This window comes from Prionailurus bengalensis, chromosome C1 (assembly GCF_016509475.1).
Source record: "Prionailurus bengalensis isolate Pbe53 chromosome C1, Fcat_Pben_1.1_paternal_pri, whole genome shotgun sequence".
Lineage (NCBI taxonomy): Eukaryota > Metazoa > Chordata > Mammalia > Carnivora > Felidae > Prionailurus > Prionailurus bengalensis.
In genome coordinates, this window is record NC_057345.1 from 1,403,466 (window position 1) to 1,426,424 (window position 22,959).

Consider the following 22,959-nt stretch of genomic DNA (forward strand, 5'->3'; position numbering starts at 1 on the left):
CCCAGCTGCCGGGCGCGCCCCGCCCCGCCCCGCCCCCAGGCCCTGGCCCCGCCCTGGGCCCTCGCTCCACCCCAGACACCGCCCGCCCCAGGCCCTGGCCCCGCCCTCGGCCCCGCCCCGGACCCCCGCCACGCCCCCAGGCCCTGGCCCGGGAAGGGTCCGGGGGGAGGAGGGCTGAGCGGCCCTGCAGGGCCAGGGGCTGGGCAGCCTCCGAGCAGAGAACCCCGAGTTTGCGGGAGGTGGGGCTCGGGCCACTGGGGACCGGGACCAGCACTCACCGCATCCTCACCGTCCTCACCGAGGAGGAGGGAGCTCTGCGGAGAAGAGCCTGAGGCCTGGCCGCCCAGAACTCTGCCTTGGCTGCCTCGGGGCCCCTTCCCCACCGGCCCCTCTTCCCGCGGGTTGCTTTCGTGGAAGCCGGCTCTTGGGCCACCCCCTCCACGTGGGCTCCTGTGGGTGTTCCCGCGGGCTGTTCCCAACACCCTGCAGGTGGACCCTTATCTGCACATGCAGCCCCTTTCTGCTGACTTCCTGGGTCCGGCCCAGACAACCCGTGCTGAGCAGAGGGCCTGCCCTTGCTTGGGGAGAGGTCCAGCGGCTGTAAGGAGCAGCGACCTCAGCCTGCTGGCCCAGGGTCAACCTGACTGCAGCTGAGGAAGGTGCTATTTTTAGGAACCCCCACTGCCTCCTGCTGTCCCTACCCCACAGGAGGTAGCAGCAAGGCTCTGAGATGTTGAGCCCTGCCCAGGTGGCTGGTGGAGGGAGGAGGGGGGGGGGAGTCTGTGATTTGCATGTCCCTGGAGAGATCCTCTTGCTTTGGGCGAGGCCCCTCCCAGTTCAGGTTGCTCAGATGCCAGGTAAACCCAGGTTCCTCTGCGGGGCTCAGGGAAACAGGCGGGGGTGCCTCTGGCGGAGTGGGGGGGCGACACAGGTGCCATGAGGCAGGGCGGTGGGGGACCTGGGAGTGGAGGCCGTCGCATCTCCGACGTCCTTCCCGGGGATCCCGCTCCTGGGATGTGGCCTCTCGGCCCATTAGGGAGGGCACCACGGGCAGAGGCAGAGTCTGGGATCCAGATGTGCGGTGGGCGGGCGGGGGGGGGGGGCGTGGCTGGCAGGGCCCCGTCCCCCCGACTTTCACAAGGGCAGAGCCCCCGAGCCGCGAACGAACGCGGTGGTGACAGTTTATGAAGAGCTCTCCCGTCGCTTTGATTACTCTCACTTAAATTACCCTAATTAGGCAAAAGCCATAATAGAGTGGGGCCGCCACATGGGGCCGTGCGGGGCCCGGGGCGCACAGGCGGCAGGCCTTTCACCAGCACGTCAGCTCTGATGGGCCCCCTGCCTCTCCGCCCTGCACATGGAGCCCGCACGCCTGCAGGCGCAGGCCAGACGATCCCGGTGATCTCAGTGGACCACGAGCCGTGGCCACGGCCCCCCGGCCTCAGAGCCATACACTTGGCAGATAAGCCCAGGGCCCCTGCCTCCTGCCACTGGGGGGGGGGGTGCTCAGGAGGCAGGACCGTGAGCAGGTGTCATGTATGCGTGGGCTGACCTGAATTCGACAGGAAGCTGACCCCTGACCAGCGTCAGGTGGAGCCCTTGTGCCGCTGTGTCCTCTAGAACAGGACAGGACAAGACAGGTGGCGTCTTTGAGGGGAGGCCACGGCTCATCCCCAGCTTTAGGGGAAACGGGGTTTCGCGGTGAGGAGCCCACAAGCGCTGTGTGGATCACGAGCCTGGTGGGAACAGGGGCCGCAGGGGCTGTCCCTCCCGGTCGCCAGAGGCGCCCCGGGCTTATCAGACCCGGCCCGGAGAGGGAGGGAGGGAGGGGGTCTCCTGCAGGACTCTTTGCTGTCCCTGAAACAGCCACGGAGTGGCAGCTCCGAGGGACACGGGCACCCATGTCGTGACCCCCCGCGGGGGCGCGTGGTCCCCGCTCTGGATGCCGTCCCGGTCATGGCCGACTCGGGGATAAAGACCCACCAGCTGGAAAGGGAGCCCTGAGCCCCGTCACCAGAATTTTCTTCGGTGTGAGCAGAAGCATGGCAGGGAAGTTGGAAGCAGAAGTGGTTTAGGGATGCGGACTGCTGGTTGTGGCCTTGGGATTGACCTCACAGTTCTGTGGCTTTCGCCTCGTGTCAGGCGGGTGGGCAGGGTGCTCCTGGGCCCCTAACAGGTGACTCTGGGCTCGCTCAGGGCTGCTTCCTGGCCGGGCGGCCATTCGAGGCTCCGGTTCTTTCTCTGGGCTCAGAATCCATCCAGCATCCCGTGAGCCCCGGGGTGCTGTCCGGGGGCGTGTGAGCCACCCGGGGGCCCCCCCGGCTGCCAGGCTCAGGACGCCCTCGGGACTCTGAGCAGCCCCTACTTCACCCTGAGGGGCTTACCTGTGGCCACAGTGGCTGGACGGCGGCAGGGATCCGGGGACGGCAGTGGGTGGGGACCTGGTCGTCACCAGATGAAATTTCAGCTTCTCGTCCCTGCGGCCAAACAGGCAAGATGCAGGGGGTGTCGGCGTCCTCTGGAGCCTGGAGCCTGCGGGGAGGCCCTCTCCTCCTGGGGCTTCCTCCTCTCGGGGCACCACCCCCAGGCCTGGCCCCGTCCCTCGTCCCTCGGCCTGGCAGGCGGAGGCCACACCTGTCACGGGGCGGCTCCTCCCCATCAATAATGCAACGGGGGAGGGGTGCCCCCACCTTCCCCTCACCCACCCGCCCACCTGTCACTCTGCGTGTTTCAGTCTCAATTACAGGGCTGGCGGTTGGCCGAGGGCCGTCTCTGCGTCAGGGGCGCTGTTGTGGGTGAAGCCTCGGTTTAGGCGCCAGTGGAGACGGCTCTTCATCAGGTGTTTTTATCAAGGAGGCTTCTGGGGCTCTCCTGAACTAACAGCTCCTGCCCATGGGACTGCCCCCGCCCCCGCCGGTCACTCAGCCCAGCCGTCCTGGCTCCCTTGAGGTCCCCAACCCCACCGGTTCCTCCAGGAGCCCGTCCTGCCCCAGGGCCTTTGCACTGCCTGCTCCTCTTCCCTGACACTTCCTCTCTCGCTTCTTTCAGGTCTGGGCTCAATCGTCCCTCCTTACAGAGACCTTCCCTGACCACCCCTCCCCCCCGACCCCTGCATCTAAAGCAGCTCCCTCTTCCCCCCTGCCGCCTCATCTGCTTTGCCACCTGGCACAGTGTGCTTGCCTGATGTTGGCTTTTTTCCTTGGGATGTTGGCTCCCGAAGAGCAAGGTTGGGCTACAGTTGTCCAGCAGGTACCTGACAGGTGGGGGATGAAGGGGGGAGGGAAGGAAGGAAGGAAGGAAGGAGGGAGGGAGGAAGGAAGAAGGGAGGGGGGGGAAGTGAGGAGGGGGGGAGGAAAGGAGGGAAGGATGGAAGGAAGAACGGAGGGAGGGGGAAGTGAGGAAGGAGGGAGGGAAGGAGGGAGGAAGGAAGGAAGGACAAAAGAAGGAAGGACAGAGGGAGGGAGGAAGGAAGGGGAAAGTTTGGAAAGTTCCTCCCCCAAAGCCACTCAACTCTCTCCTCTGCCTTCCCCTTCCTCCGGGACTTGGGAGCCGGCAGGGGAGGGGCGCGGGGGTTAATGGGCCTGCTGGCTGGTTTGTGCACAGAACGTATCCTGGTTTGAATAAACGAAGTCTATCAAGCAGGCACGGAATCATTAATCACGCAGAGAAATAACACAACGAAATGACTTTTCGAGATGTCGTTGGTGTAATTATCATCCTGCCCGTTACGTTAACCGCCGCCATTTATATCTGTGCTGTCTAAGTATGCAAACAGTAATTAACGGGGTAATGAACTGGGGCCCCAGAGCCTCCCCTCCCCGAGCTAATTTGCATGTTAATTATCATTAGTGACCAGGGAACAAGTTATAAACAGCCTAATTAGCAACCAGATCATTTTTACAAGAAATCGCGTGCACTTTGACACTCGAGCCGGCGTCAGATTAATGAAGTCGGGCGGACCTGCCCCTCCTGGGGCAGGGGTGCCCTCCGCGCAGCGGCCTCATGGCCCCGGTGACGTGCACCAGCAGGGCGCGATTAGGGGTTGACACGGGGCTGGCTGCAGTGCTGCACGAAGGGCGGGGTGCCCCGCGAGCCGTCTCCCCCGAGACTCAGGCCGCCGACACCGGCCCTGGATGGACCCTCCCCGCCCCCCTTCTTGGGCGGTGGGCTCGGGGTGGACGGGAGGAGCCGGGAATCCGGCCCGGCTGGGCGACACCGGGGGAGGGGGGGACAGAGGCGCAGCCAAGCCTGGAGGCCGCCCCGACAGGAGCAGCTACCAGCGGGGACGGGGCGGGGGGAACTCGGTGCGGGGGGGGGGGGGAGACAACAAGAGTAGCCATCGGGGGAGGGGGCTTCTGGCCAAAACGACTCGGCGGCACCTTGCAGGCTGAGGGCGGGGCCCGTGCAGGGGTGGGGGGGCTCCGAGCGCCCCCCCGAAGTTCGTCGCCATGTGCAAAGTATCTGTGTTTGCACCTACTCGTCTCGTGGACCTGCAGCTGCTCGGCCGAACATCGGGTCTCACTCCTCGAAAGAGGGGACTTTCATTCGGCTCCTGCCATGTGCCGGGCTCTGCGCCGGCTTCCCCTGCCTCACACCCCCCCGCCCCACACCCCTGCAGAACAGCCCCGTGAGGGGGTGACTGTGGTGTCTGCTGGGTCCTGGGTCGCCTCTCTGACCGCACCGGACCCCGGGTGCTTCCTGTCCCGCGGCCTTGGCCTCTCCTCTCCCACCTTCCCTCCAGGTGCTGGCGACGCTCCAGCCTCCGTTCCGAGTCTCCTCTGCAGAGGCGCGCTTCGGCCACCCCATCCGAGACGCCCCCCGTCGTGCCCTTGACCGTCCGCGTCCCCGGCTGGGATGTCAGCGGACCTGGACAGGGACCCAGCACCTTGAGCACCGCCTTCCAGTGCGCTCGGCGGGACTCGGGGAGCCCCGGGGGGTGGGGCTAAGCGTGGCCGCGCGCCGCCCCAGAACAGGGCTGGCCCTGGGAGGAATGGTCACTTCCGGCCAGGCTGGCTCTGTCCCACGTCCTCACCACCCACGGCGGGAGCCCGTGCCCACAAGACTTCACTAATGGCTGCGAACAGTTACGTCCTGCTATTTCCAGGGGTCGCAAAAGACAAGTCTTTTGACATTTTCCGGCCACCACGAAGTGAAGACACCTGTGTCAGCTCCCGGGCTGTGCAGCCAGCTCAGGGCCGGCGTTGGCCACTCCTTCAGGTTTTCTTTTCCACACGGATTTCAGAATCTGATTGGTTCCAGGGCTGCCTGGGTGGCTCAGTCGGCTGAGCGTCCGACTTCGGCTCAGGTCGTGGTCTCGAGGTTTCGGGGGATCGAGCCCCGCGTCGGGCTCTGCGCGGACAGCTCGGAGCCCGGAGCTGCTTCGGATTCTGGGTCCCCCTCTCTCTCTGCCCCTCCCCCGCTTGTGCTCTGTCTCTCTCTCTCTCTCTCTCAAAAATAAATAAACACTAAAACAAATTTTAGAATCTGATTGGTTCCCCTAAAAAGCTGTGCGACATATTTTAGGAGAAGTTTTCTTACATTTATTGATTAATTTGGGAAGTTTTGCCATTTGTAGACCTTCCTTATTTCTGAGTCGCTCCTACCTACTTCACCTTTTTCCCTGTTACACGGGCATCTTACCACACGGGGACGTGTCGTTTGCGCCCGTGACGGCTCTGGGTTTCTCCACGTTCATTCCGTCCCCAGTCACGGGCCGATGTTTCCCGGGGCTTGGAACGGCCTTACAGCTGATGCCAGTGCATTTTCACGGCCCGGGGTCGGGCCGGCTGGAAGCAACGTGGCTTTTCTTCCTCCTCGCTGGTTCCCACGCGTCCCGTTGGGCCGGAGCGTCGGCCGAGCCGCTGGCACGGTGCTGATGGATGGTGACGGGGTCTCCTCGTCACCCTGGCTGCACTGTCGGCGGTGAGGCTACTTGAGGTGTGACCCTGGACGAGCCTCCGACCCGGCAGCCGGCAGCCTCCGTGATGGTTGGGGCCGGATCCCCACCCCTTTCCAGGGCAGACCCCGCTGAAAATGAGGCCCGGCGTCTAATGGGGGTGGGGGTGGGGGGCAGGGCCGGAGTGCTGGGTCGCCGAGGGTCCTCAGAGCGGGCCTCCGGGAGCATAGGGATCGCAGAGGGGGCTTCCGTTGTCTGTGCTGAGCGGGCAGCGGGACGCCCTCGTATTCTCTCTCCAGCACGTCGTGCGGGCTTTGCCGCCCCGTCCCTGCAAAGCCCCCTGGGAGCCAGTGATGAGCCACAGGCGTGGGGGGGGCATGAGCGCCACCTGCTTGTGGCCCCGTGCCCAGCAGGGAGGGCTGTGGGGGGCAAGGGTGGGGGCAGCGGGCCGTGGGGAGCCCCGCATGGTTCCAGAAGGTGCCATCGCCATGGGAGGCCCAGGAGGACGCAGCCTGGCCTCTGCACCAGCCCCGATTCCTTGTGGATGTGGCTGCTACTTGGCTTCTCCTCGTGGGGCCACGTCGTCAGGGGTCAGCAGGGGTCGAGTCAGAGGAGAGAGAAGCTGCTGCCGGCTGTGGTGACCGAGGTGGGGCCGCACGCCGGGGACGCAGACGCCTCTCTCTCCAGAGGGACCCGGCCCTGCCAGAACCTTGGTTTTAGCCCCGTGACACCCAGATCGGACTTCTGGCCTCCAGGACAGTGAGAGGACACATTTCGGTTGTTTTAAGCCACTAGGTTTGTGACGACTTTGGCAGCAGCCTCAGGAGACTGATGGAGGGGGAAGCGACCCGAGGGACAGGCCAATCCTGCACGTGTGCGTCACCTGCGTCCGCTGGGGCCGTGGGTGGCTCTGCTCCCCCCACCCTGCCCCCCCACCGCGTCCTGGCGTCCAGGCCAGGGGGCTCTCCCACAGGGAAGCAGGGCGCGGGTGGGAGGGAGCGAGCGAAGGTGGGAACACCGTCTGTGCCAACATTTGGTCACAAACGCTTCTCTGACACACGCAAGACGCTCCAGCCCCTGAAAGGCATCGAGCTCAAAATCCAGGCTCTTGGGGCGCCTGGGTGGCGCAGTCGGTTAAGCGTCCGACTTCAGCCAGGTCACGATCTCGAGGTCTGTGAGTTCGTTGAAAAAAAAAATTAAAAAAAAAAAAATCCAGGCTCTTGTGACGCGCGTTATGTCTGGACGTGGCTTCCGGACCCTGAGACCCGCGTGCGGGCCACGGAGCTGAGTGATGGGCCCCGGCGGTCCCGGTGCCGCGGCGGAGGCACGACCCGTGCACTGTGGGCTCCTGGTCCCACTCCCGGGGAGGTGCCCCTGTTTCCGGCATCTTCCTGGACACATCTGCGGGGGCCTTGAGAAGATCACGTCTCCGGTGGCTGAGGAGCCTCCTTCGCCTGCCCCCCGACTGTGGACAGGTTGGGGCCAACGGTTGTTTTCAACGTTTATTTATTTTTGGGACAGAGAGAGACAGAGCATGAACGGGGGAGGGGCAGAGAGAGAGGGAGACACAGAATCGGAAACAGGCTCCAGGCTCCGAGCCATCAGCCCAGAGCCCGACGCGGGGCTCGAACTCACGGACCGCGAGATCGTGACCTGGCTGAAGTCGGACGCTTCACCGACTGCGCCACCCAGGCGCCCCCAACGGTTGTTTTCTACCCTTAGCAGTCAATCCGGGCTGGTGGCTCTCGGGCCAGTCCTACTGTCTTAAATCCTAAAAAAATATATATATTTGAGTTGACACAGTTCCATGTTCCCAAAGCCACACCCATCGCTCTTTCCTAGGTGTGTTCCCTCTTCAGATTTAAGATAACCTTTTAAATTTATTTGGGGGTGGGGAGAACAGAGAGAGAGGGAGAGAGAGAGTCCCAAGCAGGCTCTACGGTCAAGGAAGAGCCGGCCTCGGGACTCGATCCCATGGCCCTGAGATCGAGACCTGAGCCGAAATCAAGAGTCGGATGGTCAACCCACTGAACCACAGGCGCCCCTGTGCTGCCTCTTTAGACTTGGCCGCAGCCACCCCCGCCCCACCAGTGGTCCCCCCGGAAGGCATGAGGCCCGTCCCCCGATTCGGGCTTTGTCCCCAGGCTGGGTCTTAATCTGGAATCTTCTACTTTTACCCATGAGGAAGAATTTCATCTTCTGACCGTGGGGTCCGGGGATTTCTGGATGCCTCTTCCCCCGCCGAACCCGCTTGGGACAGGCCATCAGCTCCCCAAGCACCGTGTTTCCCAGGCAACCGGCCGAAGCCCGCTGTCCACCGCGGACCCGCCTCAGAGCGTCCTCCCCGGAGCCACACGCTGCCTCCCCGCAGATCTGCCGTCCTGGTTGTCTCTGGCATCGTTTAGGAAATATTTTGCTGTGTCGTGACACGACATGCTTCTGGTCCCCCCAGAACTTTCTCTCCACCGAAGCCGATGTCGCCGTGCCATCATCGCTGGGGCTGGACCCGCTTCTGGTTCCGGTTTCTGTGTCGGTCCGCTTTGGCTGCAGGAGCCGAGAGCCCGGCGTGGCGGTGTCTCCCAGCAGGCCCCTTCCTGGTCACGGTGCGCGGGGGACTGCTGGTGCTGGGGGGCAGGGGCCGCCCTCCCCAGAGCACGGCAAAGCCATCTCGCCAGCCGCAGCCCCAGGTCGGGAGGGTGGCAAAGGTCTGACTCTTGGGGGGCTCAGCAAGGAGGGAGGCAAACGGGGGGTCGTGACCCAAACCATACAGTCCTCAGCAGGGTCACGCGGGCACAACATGACCTGCTTGGGAAACACGCTCCGTGTGGGATTCTCCAAGCGTCGCTGGGCTGATGTGGTGCGACTCCCGAGCAGAGCCGGTCCCAACGCCTCCGATGGGAAGCCGACCCCCGGCCCCTAGGACCCGGTGCCTCGCCGCGTCACGTGCGCGAGTTCGGGATCGATTGTGTAGTGACTCACATGCTTGTACCCACGTATTGTGTGTGGCTAAGTTCCGCCCGGCTTCGGGCCAAGGGCAGAGGCGGAACTCGATGCCCGCTGCTGCCTGTGGCTGTGGTCCCACCCCCAGGAGGGCGGAGGGGAAGGCCCCACATTCGAAGGCCTCGTGGGGCCGACCTGCGGCGTGGACGGCTTTCGGGTGTCTGCCGCGCCCGCTGGGAAGACGTTTCCAGCAACGAGAGGCGAGGGGAAGCAGACAAGCCCAGGCTCCCGGTGGCTCGCGACAGCCACCTCTTGGCCATGTTGCCTGAGGACTGGCGGCTGGCCGCGGCCTCCCTGGGCTGTGCGGCTCCGGCCTGAGCGTGGGTGGCGGCCCTCCCGAGGGGCCCCGAATGCCGACCGGATCTAAACCCACAGGCGCGGACTGTGAGAGCGGCCCTTTTTAGGTCTGGAGGCCATTGCACGGTGGTTATAAAAAGCTCGGCCGGGTAGATCGTGAGAAAGGGCACTTGCAGGGAGGTGGGGTGTCACAACCCCTCATTTCCCTGGTGAGTAACCATCTCTGTCCCCTCGAGCATGGGGACCAAGCAAAGCGATGACACTGGAAAGCAGGATTCTCCTATGCATATCATGTTGTTAAATTTAGAAACCAGCGCCGTGGGCTTGGTATGTTGGTACTCGCTATATATTTAAAAGAGTTTGGTGTATTAGATCATCCAATGGACTAGCCTTATGCTTCTAGTTTAAAACTTTAATGACTGATCCGGATTTGTAATTTTTTTCAGTTAGCTTATTTATTTTTGAGAGAGAGAGCCCGCGTGCACATGAACGAGGGAGGGGCAGAGAGAGAGGGAGAGAGAGAGAGTCTCAGGCAGGCTCCACACTGTCAGCACAAAGCCCAGCGCAGGGCTCGGACCCATGAACTGTGAGATCGTGACCTGAGCCGAGACGAAGGGTTGGACGGTTCACTGACTGAGCCACCCAGGCGCCCCCGTGGTTGCGATTTTAAAATCAGAACAAGACTAGTACGATTTCTCTGTGATCAAGAGCTTAAGGAAGAACGGGGTTTGAAAGTTTATCGGGGGCAAGATCCCTGGGAAGCAAGAGGGACTTGGGGGCCAGCGGGCAGGAGACAGGTTTCCTGAGTCGGCACCGTCCACGTTTCATTTAGCAAAATCAAAGAAGTGCGATATTTTCCGCGTTCGAGGGATACAAACGACGCATATTACAAAAGCGAGCAGAAAATGTAAGTTTCCACAACCATACCCACATATGCCGTTATCATAAAATTCCGTATTAGCAGACACCTTGGTGCCCCCCCAAAGTGTTGCAGACAACAGTGAAACGTCATGTGATAAAAGGAAAGCTCTTTCTGAGTCTCGATATTTTAGCAGATAGTGAGGATGTTCTGATGAAGTATTTGTCTCTGACCCCGATGCTGTCCGCCTCAGTTAGCTACAGCCGCGGAACAAGCCACCCCAGGGTCTTGAAGCACTCAGTGCCGGTAATTGTTCACATGTCCTTGGTCAGCAGCGGGTCAGGGACGGTCTTCCCGTGTCTGGCGGCTGGCCGTGGGCTGGGGCGGCTGGGGTCTCGCCTGTGACGGGCCGGCTTGAGTTCGTTCGGAGAGAAAACACGAAACGCCGGACCCTTGGAGCCGCACGCTGCCGTGCTCCGTGGGTCGGCCCGGATTCAGAGATCTCCCCCGTCCCTTCCTGCAGGGCGCGTGCAACACTGCCGTGCGAACGACGCGAGGGAGGCGAGGGGCGAAGGATCGTTCCCTGCTGTGCTGTCACTCTGGAATTGAGATGCTCTTTCTAACTAATTTTTTAAGGGACTGACTGCCCTTTTTGTCCCCGTAGCAGGCTGTCCCCGTCCTAACACGGTGATAAACTTCTCATCCCCCTACCAGCAAGCACACCCTTCATCTTTCTGGAAACCCTTTGGACGGGGGCTGGAAAGGCTCCTGCACGGAAGCTTTAGAAGCGGCAGGTGGGACGGGCCGCCTTGGCCTCCGGGCAGCTCCGTGCGGGTTTTGTCTGACGATGACGATGTCAAAGTCTGAGCCGACGACGTCAAAGATGAGCTCTGGATTTTTGAAACATACTGGCACCCTGGCCGCACACGAGCACATCTTCCAGGGTCTTGTCCTTAAAAATAGCGTGGTGCTATGGGATGCCAGGACTGTGGGATGTCCTGGAAAGTAGGGTTGGCTTGCTTGGGCTGAGCCCATGGGTCCACGAAGCCCCCGCCCTGCGGGATGTTGCCCCCCAGAGAAGCCCCGTCCAGTGCCTTCCCACGGCCCCCGGGACAAGGCCCGTACTCCCCACGGAGGCCCCGCGGCCTGCTGTGGCGGCTCTGACCTTGATCCCACGACACCGGGTTGTGCCGGAATCATCTGAATGCCTTTTATTCTTGGGCTCAAACAGAATGACCTCCTCCCTCTCATCTGGGCTGGTGGGGACCTCAGGGCCCGGGTCCTCTGGGACTTCCCTCCCTTGGAGGTGGTACGGGGGGCCCCCCTGTTGCCTCCGGGCCCTTCATGAGCAGGGCGAGGGCCGTGGGCCTGGGCTGGGGCCACACTCGCTGCTGCCCCCGTGCTCCGACCGGCCCTGGGGTGCTGGCTGGGGCTCTGACCGCCACAGAGACCCAGGCCCACCCACAGCCTCTCTCTGCGGCCCTCCCTCCTGGGGGTGCTCCGGGAATGCAGGCACCTGGGTGCAGGGCGCCCCCGACTCGGGCCTGCCCCCACCAGGCTCCGCAGCTCCCACCCCGCCCGTGAGCCCCCTTCCTGCCTCCTCCCCAGGACGCCCCGAGCTTCTCAGAGTGCCACAAATACGAAAGCTCTTTGCGCACGTAGGTGCGTATCCACGTGGGTGCACACGTGCAAAACAGCGCGCGTGTGGGCGTGTGCCCCAGGCAGTCAGTAACGCCAGCGCCTGCCCAGCCCTGACTACCTGCCGGCTCGTTTGCCCGACCCTGCCGTGTGCCTCCGAGGGGCTGTGTCCGCCCCACTGGGACAGACGGGGAGAGCTAGCTTCAGGGTGTCCCCGAGGCCCTGTGCCTAACTTGATACTCTCTCTGCAGAGCGGACCCCACACCGAGAAGCTTCAGGCCCCGCGAGCCCTGGGCCTCCCCTGCCCCCATCTCCCGGCGGAGGAGCTGAGGCCCAGAGGAGCCCGGGAATGGGGAGCGGTGTGGGTCACAAGTGGAGGCTGCACCGTGCCATCCTCCGACATCGACATCTCCCTGGAGGGCAGGCCCTCTGGCTGGAACCGGGGGCTGGGGGCTGGCGGGCCGTCAGGGGGCCGGGACCCCTGCAGGGTGGTGACCCCCTGCTCCCAGTGAGCCGGGCCTCTGGGAGGGGCCGAGGCGAGCTCAGTCTTGGATTCTGGGTCTGGCCCAGCTCCAGCCGGCTTCCTGCCCCAGCCCCCCGCAGCCCCCCAGGCCCCCAGGCCCCCAGGCCCCCAGGAGCGACGGGCCGGTGGACAGACATGTCCCAGCTTTCGCCGTCAGGGCAGATAAACAGTCAGCCCGCTGTTTATTCCCGCTGAGCCCGCCAGGCCCCTCTCTCTGGAGCCAGGGGAGCCGCTCACGACGGTGATGAGAGAAACCCTTCATCTGCCCGGGCCGCGAGTGCCGCTGCGCCCGGGCGTCTGGGGAGTGGTAGCCGGAGGGCCCGGGAAGCTGTAGCCTGTGAGGCAGGCCCAGGGGGGCCGGGATGGTGCTGGGGCTTCCAATGGCCGCTCGGGGCGGGGGCTGGGCGTCGGGGCGCGGGCGCTGGGCTCCGGGGGGGTCAGGCCTTGAGCTGACCGGAGGGTGGGCAGGGCGGGGAGCCAGGCTCCAGGGAGAGGCTCAGCCCCGTGCAGGGAGGGGCCCTGGGGTCTGGCCCAACCCCAGATGCCTGGCAGCTGGCGCCTCTCACTCACCGCCCCTCCCGGCCTCCTGCCCCCAGTCGTTTGGGGAGGAAGTCTTGTGGGGTGGGAGGGCAGCGGCCGGGCCCCAGCCCCTCCTGTCCCTGGGCCCCACCCTCTAGGGCTTCCCAGTCAAGGTCAAGGCGGCCCCAGCCAGGCAGCCTGCGGAGGGAACACTCCAGGACGGGCTGGAGGGCGTCCCGTGCCTCCGTGTCTCCGTCTGGGCAGTGGGGGAGGGCGGCCTGATGGTCTTTAGGCTGGCTGTCCCCCCAGGGTGGGCAGTGACCTCTGGAGAGACAGGGCTCTTACCCCAGCACGGCCTCACCTACGGATCACTGTCCGTGCCTGGGCCTCAGTTTCCTCCCTGAAGAAACAGTCTCGTGGTATCTGCTCTGAGCCCACAGGGGATCAGGGAGCCTGCCCTCTGGGGCGGCCCGGCACCTGCCGACTCACAGCGCGTGCTCAGCGGATGCTGGCTCCGCCCTGGGGCCAGGCCTGCAGCCCTGACTGAGTGGAGGGCGTCTGCCTTCTCGGCCCCCACGGCCCCCCACCATCCAGGGCCTGTGGCCCCAGGATCCCAAGCCAGCCTGGAGGCGGCCTCCTGGGATTACCTCCTGAGGTCATTGCACATGGGCGCCAGCAGAGGGAGGCCGCGCTCCACGCAGAGCCGGGCCTTTTGCAGGAAAGACTCCCTCCCAGGTGCCTTCAGGAAGCAGGGAGGCTGGGCCCTCAGGCTCACAAAGGCGGGGGTAGGGGGGGAGGCGTGCAGGGAGGTCCAGGGATGGAGAGGCGGTCCTGACTATTAACACCCACAGAGACCGGTTTTCTGCCCTGTCTCGTTCCGATCACACGGGTGTCTTTGCAGGAACCAGAGTTCCACGGTTGGGGCCCGCATCGCTCCTGGCTGGGAGCTCAGAGCAGGCAGAGCCCGGGAGGTGGCCCCGCAGAGCGGGGAACTGGGCCGGGCACATCAGTCTTGAGAAGCCGGAGCCCTGTGAGGCGCAAGAGTCTATGCGAAGGGCAGGGGCCCCGAGGCCTCACGGACGCCGGTGCAGGGCCTCGAGGGAGGGACAGCCCCCTGCCCACGTACGGCCGATGGCTGAAGCAAGCCTCCCTTCGAAGCTGGCAGGGACGCCTCGCGGAGAGCGAGCCTGAGCGCCCCTGTCCACCGCTGATGGGGTCGGGCCGGGACGACGCTTGAGGAGAGCGCTGTGGCAGCGGCCTTAGAAACGTCTGGAACCGGTGGGTCTGTGTGGGATCCACGCAGAGGACGTGACGTGAAGCGTCGTGAGTGCGGGGGACCCAGATGGCCGTCACAGCGGCGTTTACGACGCCAGATGCGTTTGACGCCGGACAGTTGCTGTGGGGCCCGAACACGAACCCTCTGCGGCTAACAAAACCCGCGGGCAAGAAGAAACAAAACAGGGCACCTGTATTAGCTCCCGGCGGCTGCTGTAACAAATTACCTCCAACTTAGTGGCTAAAAACAACGCTAATTTGTTGTGTTAGCCTTCTGGGGGCCAGAGTCCTAACATCAAGGCACAGGCAGGGCTATGTTCCTTCTGGAGGCTCCGGGCGAGAGCCGTCTGTTTCAACGTGTCTGTTTCCAGCCTTTTCTGTCTCAACGGGGAGATTAAGTGCGAATCACACATCCTAGCAGAGAGGGAAGGCAGAGCCTGGGAGGGCCCGGTGGGCTAGCCTCGGGCCTGGGAGTTCAGAGCTCCCCCGAACCGAGGCTCCCCAGGCCTGTGGCCGGATCTCTGAAGTCGGCGTGGTCTGCTCTGCCCGGGAGCATCTTGGGTCGCAGGGAGGGCAAGGGAGGGCCAGCCGGGCGCCTGGGACAGGGAGCTGGGGCCTGTCCCTCTGAGCCCGTGGCTCCGTGCAGCTCAGCCCTCCCCGGGAAGCTCAGGCCAGGGGCCAGCCGAGCACACGCCTGGTGGGGCCTCCTGGGTCCAGGGTCTCGACAGCGGGGGACACGCTGATAGTCACCTGCTTCTATTCCGTTGAGCCGCTGTGCTGGGGCAGCCCTCGGGGGCTGAGTGCGGGCGGACACCAAGGGCTTGTGCCCCAGCGACCCTGGGACCTGGGGTCAGAGGCTGCACGCGGGAGTGAGGGTCGCAGGTCAGGCTGTTGGACTTGGCCGGACGGAGACCCCAGCCAAGGAATGGGACCTCTGCAGCCTCGGTGACTATTGGCAAAATGAAGCCCGTGGTTCCTGAGCAGAACTCAAGACAGACGTGGGACCGGGCTGCCCCACTCGGGACCTGGGGGTCGCCATGGAGACCCTCCCTCGCTCCTCCCTGGTTTCCCTGCAGCAAAGCTAAGCTCCTCTTCTTGGAAAAAGGAACGGAAGCAAAAGCAAAGACAAAACTTGCCTCTGAATCCTCAGCGCTGTTGAAGGAACAAATCAGGGGTGACGAGGCCGGGGACGCACGTCCACATCGCGGGATGAGCGGGGACCACACGGCCACAGGGAGGAGGCGGGATAGTGGCTTCTCTCTGATTCCCTCGGGGGCCCTGTGCTCACACACGCGGGGTTCCAGGTCCGCACGCCAAAGCAGGTGCCACACAGTCCCTCTAAATCAAGTTCCCTGCTTACCCACCCACGTTCTACCGGAATTACTGACGATTTCCACCGGGATCCGGAAGGAGACAGAAGGAAGAAAACGAGGACAGGGGAGGGACCCATCCCCCAGGGTGTGCTCGGCTGGGCAGCCGAGAGCACTGAGGTGCGGGCGGGGGTCACCCGACGTCACCCTGTGGGGTGGGTCATCGGGGCCGGAATCCCAGAGACAGGAGCTTCTTGTTGACGGCAGGCTGGTCCCTGTCCCCACTCCCCTGGCCACCCTGGACCCCGCTCGGGAACCTGGGGGCCGGATGAGGCCGTCACAGGGGCCCCGGTCTAAGCAGCAGCACGTGCGCGGCCCGGGCTCCGGCTTCCTGCACATCACGCTCGCGCCCCGAGGACGGGCATTTGGCAATGAACAACTTGGCCGCTTTCCCCACGTGCCTGCCGTGGGGGCCCCACCCCACAGCGAGGCTCTTGGCATTGGAGCTTGCCAGACACAGCCAGGCGGGCGTGGTGGCCGCCCGTTGGCTTATGCGCCCAAATTCGGGTGGAAATCCGGGGGTGGGAGCAACCGTGTGGACACAGAGGTGCCCGCGTGCGGGAGCCATTAACCGCCAGGTAACAGATTTGATTAATTTTGTGCCTGGAGGGTTTTTTTTTTTTTTTTCTTTTCCCAAAGAATCAGAGAAAACAAAATATTTTTCTAATTAAATAAATCTACGGTGCACGCTAATGGGGCCCGTCTGTGGGCTTGTGACAGGGCAGGGGGAGACGTGGAATAATGATTTTATTTTTTCATTAAATAGAATTATAGGCAGTTACTCAAAGCAACGCTGAGCCTAATTGAAAGAAACCCATTTCTCCTTAATTTACTTTCACGGTTTTGGATGATAAAAGAGCGTGCTCGTTGGAAAATTAAATAAAAAACACAACACAAGGAAAGGGGTTTCCGTAGGTGCGTTATTTTCTCCTTCGAGATGTGAGTGGCGGTCACTAGGCTCAGGCGGGAAAGAGGACGCCAGGCCGTGGGGGTTGTGTCCGGGGCTCCGGGGGGCCGGGCAAGGACAGCAGCAGCCAGCCGGGGTCTCCCGTCCGTGCAGCACGCGGCGTGCACAGCCCCACGGGGTGCAGACAGCGCCGAGTCTGTCCCAGGCCCTCCCCTCTCACTTCCGTGGGGTCTAGACGGCCCCGCAGAAAGGGTTTCTGCCCACCAGAATCATCGGTAAGGCTGCCGGCCCGGAAGCTCGGGACCGTCAAGACGGTTCATCAGAGTCTGTGCCCCTGGGGTCAGAGCCCTGCGTGCCAGTCCTCCAGGAGGGGTCCTGCCTCCTCCCAGGTTTGTGCTGTGGTCTCTGACCAGGGGCCTCCACCGTCCTCCTTAGGCATCCATCAGGCCCTCCTTCCTCCCGATGCCCGAAGCTCCGCTTCTTTCAGGAAGCCCTCCCTGACCAGCCCCCTCCTTCGCACATCCCACTCCCTGCGTCCAGCTCTGGGTGTGAATGAGGGTGCAGTATTTACTGAGCTCCTACGGTGCGCCGGGGAGGCCTAGGAGGTCCCGGGAGGGGGGGTGGGGGGGGGACCACAGCGCAGCCTGCCTCGGTGGCCACGATGCCAGGAATGGGTGGCCGCGTGTAGATGTTGAGCCTTTGAGACGGAGCTAGTGTGACTCGGGAGCTGAATTTTCAGTTTTATTTATTTTCATTAATCTAAATTGAAATTGTCGCTCTGGCTGGTGGCTGCCATGTTGCACAGGAGTCTTTGAAATTCTGGTGACATCCTCACGTGTAACAGTCTTCAACACAGAGAGAGGAGGCCTCTGTGTCTCCATAATACACACCCTGTCCTCAGTTTTGGGGGGGGAAATAGCATTTCTTGGGTGAGAGATAAATTCAACCGGACAAGCATGAGGACATTTATTTTTATTCTATTAAAAAAATATTTTTTTTAACCACTTATTCATTTTTGAGAGACAGAGCGTGAGCGGGGGAGGGGCCGAGAGAGAGGGAGACACAGAATCGGAAGCCGGCTCCAGGCTCCGAGCCGTCAGCACGGAGCTGGACGCGGGGCTCGAACTCACGAACCTCGAGATCATGACCTGAGCCGAAGTCGGATGTTTAACCAACGGAATCACCCGGGCGCCCTCGACTTTTATTTTTAATCGAAAAATTTTAACATAATATAAAGCTCAGAGTGCACAACGGCGTCTGGGACGAATCAAGGTCCCCCCGCCCGGCTGCCAGCCGCCCCCACCCCTGGGGGTTCCTCTTGATCCCTGAGAGTCGCAGTGAAGGGGTGGGGGTCCCCACGGGGGGTCAGGCACCTGCTGCAGCTGCTGAGTTTCCTGTGACCAAAGAACAGTCACGTCATCAGCTAACACCCCTGTCCACGTGTGCCCATGACCCCCGTGGGTGGACTCCCAGGAGGGGGACACAGACCAAGGCCTCAGGGGGTTTCTCTGTGCATTCCTGGGCGTGCGCCCCCGTTCTCTCTGCCTCTGAGCTGCTGGGCTGTGGGGTCCCCACCAGGGCTGATGGAGGCCACGGGCTGTTCCACAGTGGAGAGGTGCTGGGGGATCCCTGGGCTCCCTGCCCCACGCTCCTGGGAACGTGACACCGAGGGTGCCCTCCTCTGCCCCCCAGCTTTCCCGACCCCTCTTGGCTCCGCCTTGACGGCCTCGGCTCTCAGGACCCTCCCGGCTGGGAGCGGGCCGCCCCCCCCCCCCGCCCCCCGGTGGGGTCTCCACCTGTCCGTGCGCTGTGGCCGAGTGGTCACCTCCGGGTGAGGTCACTCCCCGTGGGGCCACTTTGCCGGGAGGATGTTTCCATTCACTGTTTCTGCTACTTTTCTACACTAACTGCTTCCCAGGGAGGGCCCGGTGGCCGCACATAATGGTTCCCGTCTGCAAGGCTTCCAGGCGGCTTGTCATCGGCTGGGCTCCGAATCCTCTCCAGAGGAGCCCGGATGAGCCACTCCTGTCCCCCGGGGAGGCTTAGCTCCCAGGGGCACCGGGCGGGGGTGGGGAGTGGGGGGTGGGGGGATTCCTCATTGTAGCCACTTTTCCTTGCTTTCTCGGGACCTGGGCCCAAAGGGGTCTGCCTGGTTCGGAGTGGTCTTCCGGGCTCACTTATTAAACACCTGCTGTATGCCAGGCCTGTGCCGGCCTCTGAGGCCTGGGGTTGGGCGCATGAGCTCCACCGAGCGCCAGGCTCTGTGTGAAATCTGCGTTCTTTCCCAGGGGACCAAGGACCCCAGGCTGCCCCACCCTGTGCTGCGTCTGGGGTGTCAGCCGCTTGGCCAGGTTTCTTTCAAGTGTCACTGATCACCCCTGGCTGCCTGGGTCGGGGGCGGCTGGTCGGCGGCGTCTTCGTGGGCCGGAGAGTGAGCCCCGGCGGCCGGCATCCACCCTCCGCGTCGCCGCTTCTCAGCCTGTGGGGCCCTTGCGTGTTCGAGCACGGGTGCCGTTGGGACCCCCTCCCCGGGGCCTGTCCCTGGGTCACCAGGCCTTTCCATTACCTGCGGCTTCTTCCCAAAATGTGTGTTAATGCTCCCCGCCCCACGGCATGCACCCGTCAGCGTCCGCAGAAGGAAGCGCGGCTGTGTGGGGTGGGGTGGGGTGGGGTGGGCTGGGGGTCCCGGGTCAAGGAGAGGGACGCATGGGCGGGGCTGGGTGGGAGCAGGTGCCCCCAGCGGATGTGGGGAGCCCGGAGGCAGGAGGGAGCCTTTGGGTTTGTGGACAGATGCGTGGAGTTGTCTGGACGGCACTGGGCTGACGAGCCTCTGTGCCTCATTGGTCTGAGCCCCAGTGCCTCTGCCCTGGGTGCAGGGAGGGAGGGAACCGGGTGCTCGGCAGTGCCTTCCCCTCCCAGACCCCTCGTCCGCGGCCCCGCCACCCACCCTGCCCTCTGGCCGTGACACCCATGGAAGGGGCACCGGAGAAGTGTCCGAGGGGCCCGAGAGGGCTGGCCAGGCCTCCTTCATCCACAGAGAGCTGAGGAGGGGTGTCTGGCCTCCCCTCAGCCCGGGGAAGGTGGCCAGGGTCAGGCAGAGAGGTGCAGGGGGCTGAGCGGGAAGCACCCTCTTTGGGGGTCTCGGGGCCTCTGCATCACCCTCCGGTCCTCCCTGGTGGCCTCCGAGCCCCTGGGTGGAAACTGGCACCACAGGGCGGTCACGGCGAGGCCCGCCAACCAGCCGCGGAGGCGCGCCCGGGGCGTGATGGATGGAGGCGACCGTCCTGCGAGGCCGTGACAAATGTCCCTCTCACTCACAGGCTCTCCTCGGGATCCTCTAATACTCCTCGAAGGTGAAGTCCCATTTTTCCGCTGTAATCACACTATTAAACTTTAATATCCAATATTAATAAAACATTCCCTCCCTAATAGAGCCAGCCGAGGCTGGGGGCGAGCCAGCGGGAAGATGGCCCCTGGGTGACCGTCCTCTGCTCTCTGCCCGCCGGGCCGGGTGTGGGGGCAGCACCGGGGGCGTCCGCTGTCCCCTCTCTCCCCTCGCAACACCAGGCTCCTGCCGGCTTCCGCCAGGCTCTGCATGGGTGAGCAGGGCGGCGGCCTCCGGTGGGGAGTGAGGGGGGGGGGTGTCACTGTCCTGAGTTCACCTCCGGGGAGGCCCCCTGCACCTCCCCCTCCCGATCCCCATGCTGTAGCCACGCTGCCCGCTGAGCCGCTGCCCATCGTTGGGCTGCTGAGAATCGTTTGTCCACACTGGGGCTGTCGAGAGAGCGCGGGGATCCTTCACGTTGGCTGGGACGGACGGTGCAGCCGGGGGCCGTCCAGGGACGCGGCATCGATCCCTCTCAGGCCTGTGCGGGGGAAGCCGCCCTCCCGCCATGCCTGCCTGTCTTCCTGACTGCTCACTGCCACCCCCGAGCCCCAGTCAGTGTCACCTGTGCCCCCGGGGCCTCCCCAAGATGTGGCGCGTCTGGGGTGACCGGCGGGGGCCTGGGCCACTCAGGAGTCCCCGTGCCTCCAGCAAAAGACAAAGGCCACAGGCGGACCGGGCCTGGGCTGCCATGCCGTGACCTTTGTCCAGCAGAGCCGTCACCCCTCCCCCCGCCCCAGGCCAGGAGCCCCGTGGAGCAGCCTCAGTGGGCCCTCGGGAGGCTTCCAAGGAGGCGACTTTACTCCATCTTTGGGTGGGGACAGAGGAGTCAAGTCTGGGGCCCTGGGGAACCCTCTCCAGGCCCGATCGGTCTCTGCTTCCCCCAAATGCCAGGCCGTCCTGGGCACAGAGAGTGGGGAGGAGGTGGAGGGTCCCCCGGGTCTGCAGGCTGGGGCAGGACCCCAGACCTCAGAGGCTGGAGGTGTTTATAGATGGTGGCCGGCCAGGAAGCAGGGGACAAAGGGGCTTTGCTGGGGGAGGGGCCAGAGCAGGGACAGAAAACCTTCCCTGGAAATCTGGCTGGCTCTCCGGTTGGGGGGCGGGGGAAGGGAGGGAGAGGAGAATGGGGGCTTTGTGCACAGCCCTCTCCCCAAGCCCGGCGCCGCCCCGCCCTGGCAGCACGTGGCTCCCACCCTGCATCCCACCACCTGGAGCCTTCCAGAAGCTCGGCGGCTGCCTCCTGGCCCGGCTGTGTGGCTGGGGCGTGAGGCCCGGGGGAGCCAGGGATTCTGAGCCAGGGTTTGGAGTCCAGGTTTTAAGGCCAAGCCCCAGGGGGGCCTGAGTGGTGCCTGGGGGAGGGGGACAGAGCAGGAGCTAGTCTAGCTCCTGTGCCCGGGGTGGTGGGCCAGGAGTGTCCCCAAAGAGCCTGTGAGGTCATCTGGAAAAAATCAGCGGGCACATCCAGAACGGATGCAGTGCCCTCAGCCCCTTTCCATGTCCCCCTGGGGTCATGAAAACCAGGGGGAGGTGGTTTCCAGGTCGTTGCTCAGACGCCGTGGTCCCACACCTGGCCCCGCTGTCCCCTCCCAGCCGGCTCGGCCACCTCGGGCCCTGCATACAAAACCCAGTCTCGCCACCCCCCGCCCCCGCCACCAACGCCCTCCCCCTGTCCCCCGCCAGCCTCTGCCCTGTCTCCTGGGCTTCCTGGAGCCCAGGCCACGGGCCACCGGCGGCTCGGCCACCTTAAGGGGTCTTCAGGCGGTGTGGTGCATCGGACCAAACGGTGGGGAAGCATAAAGTCCACATGCATTCACTAATATGAGATTGAAGATTAATCATGACTTCCACAGAAATCCCATTATGCAAATAATAATCATTTTCTTTTGCAGGAGCCTCGAGGCCTGCAGGGTCCAGAGATCCAACTCCCAGACCCCCAGGGCATTATCTGTTATGAGACTTTGTCAGATACAGGCACGGAGCCCTAATGCGTTTGCACCTTTTCCAAAGAAAGCTCGGACCTCTGGATAAAACCAACCGCGTGCGCACGCGTGTGTGCCTGTGTGTGTGTGTGTGTGTGTGTGTTTCTTTCCCCAGAAGAACTGCAAAGCGTTTTCAGATTTAAGTGTAAGGTTTTGTTGCTAAAGGCTGAGAAGAAATCAAAGCTGCATACGGTTAAGTCCGCTGCCCTGGCCCCAAGGAGGTCACAGGACAAACCACAAAGCGAACGTAGGCGCCGGCCAAGGAAGGGGCAGAGGGGCGTGGGGAGCGTCCCCGTGGCGGCCTCACTCTGAGCTGGGGCCCGGCTGGCCTCACTGCCCAGGAACGCTTCCTGACCTTTGTCGTCGCAGGAGACTCGCGACTCAAGACCCCTTCTGGTCTTGCTGCGGAGTTGACCACGTGTCTGAAAAGGCCAACGGGGACCACGCTGTGCTAATGAGGTGCTGAGCTCTTTGGCCTGACGCTCACAGACACACAAAGTCACACGGCATTCAGCTCACCCACACGGGGAGGAGCCTGTGGGGAGTGAGGGACAGGACAAAAGTGTATCCACGACCCCAGTCACGTAAGTAAACCTGATTCCCGTGATCCTCGGGTGTGGCTTGGTGGACCGAGCACCAGGGGGACAATAGGACAGCTTTCTTCCCGCCTCCGTTAGTGCACATTGGGGCACATGTGTGGTAGCAGGCCGAATGGTGGCCCCGAACACACTCGAGGAGCTAGCACCCAGACCAGGAGACAGAGAGTCCCCCCACCCGGGCCCGTGTCCACTCCCGGTCACATGTCCGCACGCCTCCCCGGAGACTTCCCACGGCACGCACGGGGTTTGCCTCTTTCTGAACTCGACACGTCTGGAGTCACACGCGTGGCCTCTTCTGTGTCTGGCTCCGTCCTCTCAGTGTTACTGGTGACACGAACCCACGACACGCGGGGCTGTGATTTTCAGCCACAGTCTCCCGTCCTGCCTAGAGCACCGTTTGCCATCCCACCGGAGGGACACCAGATTGCGTCCACCCCGGGGCTCCCGCCGACTACGTTGCGTGAATGCTGTTGTGCGTGCCGTCCGGGGCACGTGGGCAGGGTGGCCTTCTCCCCAGCGCTGGGGAAGCCAGACTTCAACTTCAGTCATTTTGGTAGGCAGGTCTCACTGGGAGGTTAATCTGCATTTCCCTGCTGAGCAATGACACTGAGCACCTCCCACCCCCAATTGTTTATAGGATAACTTACGAAAGGCCTGTTCAAGTCTTCTCCTTACTCTTTGATTGTTGGACACTTTGATTGTTGGTCTTTGG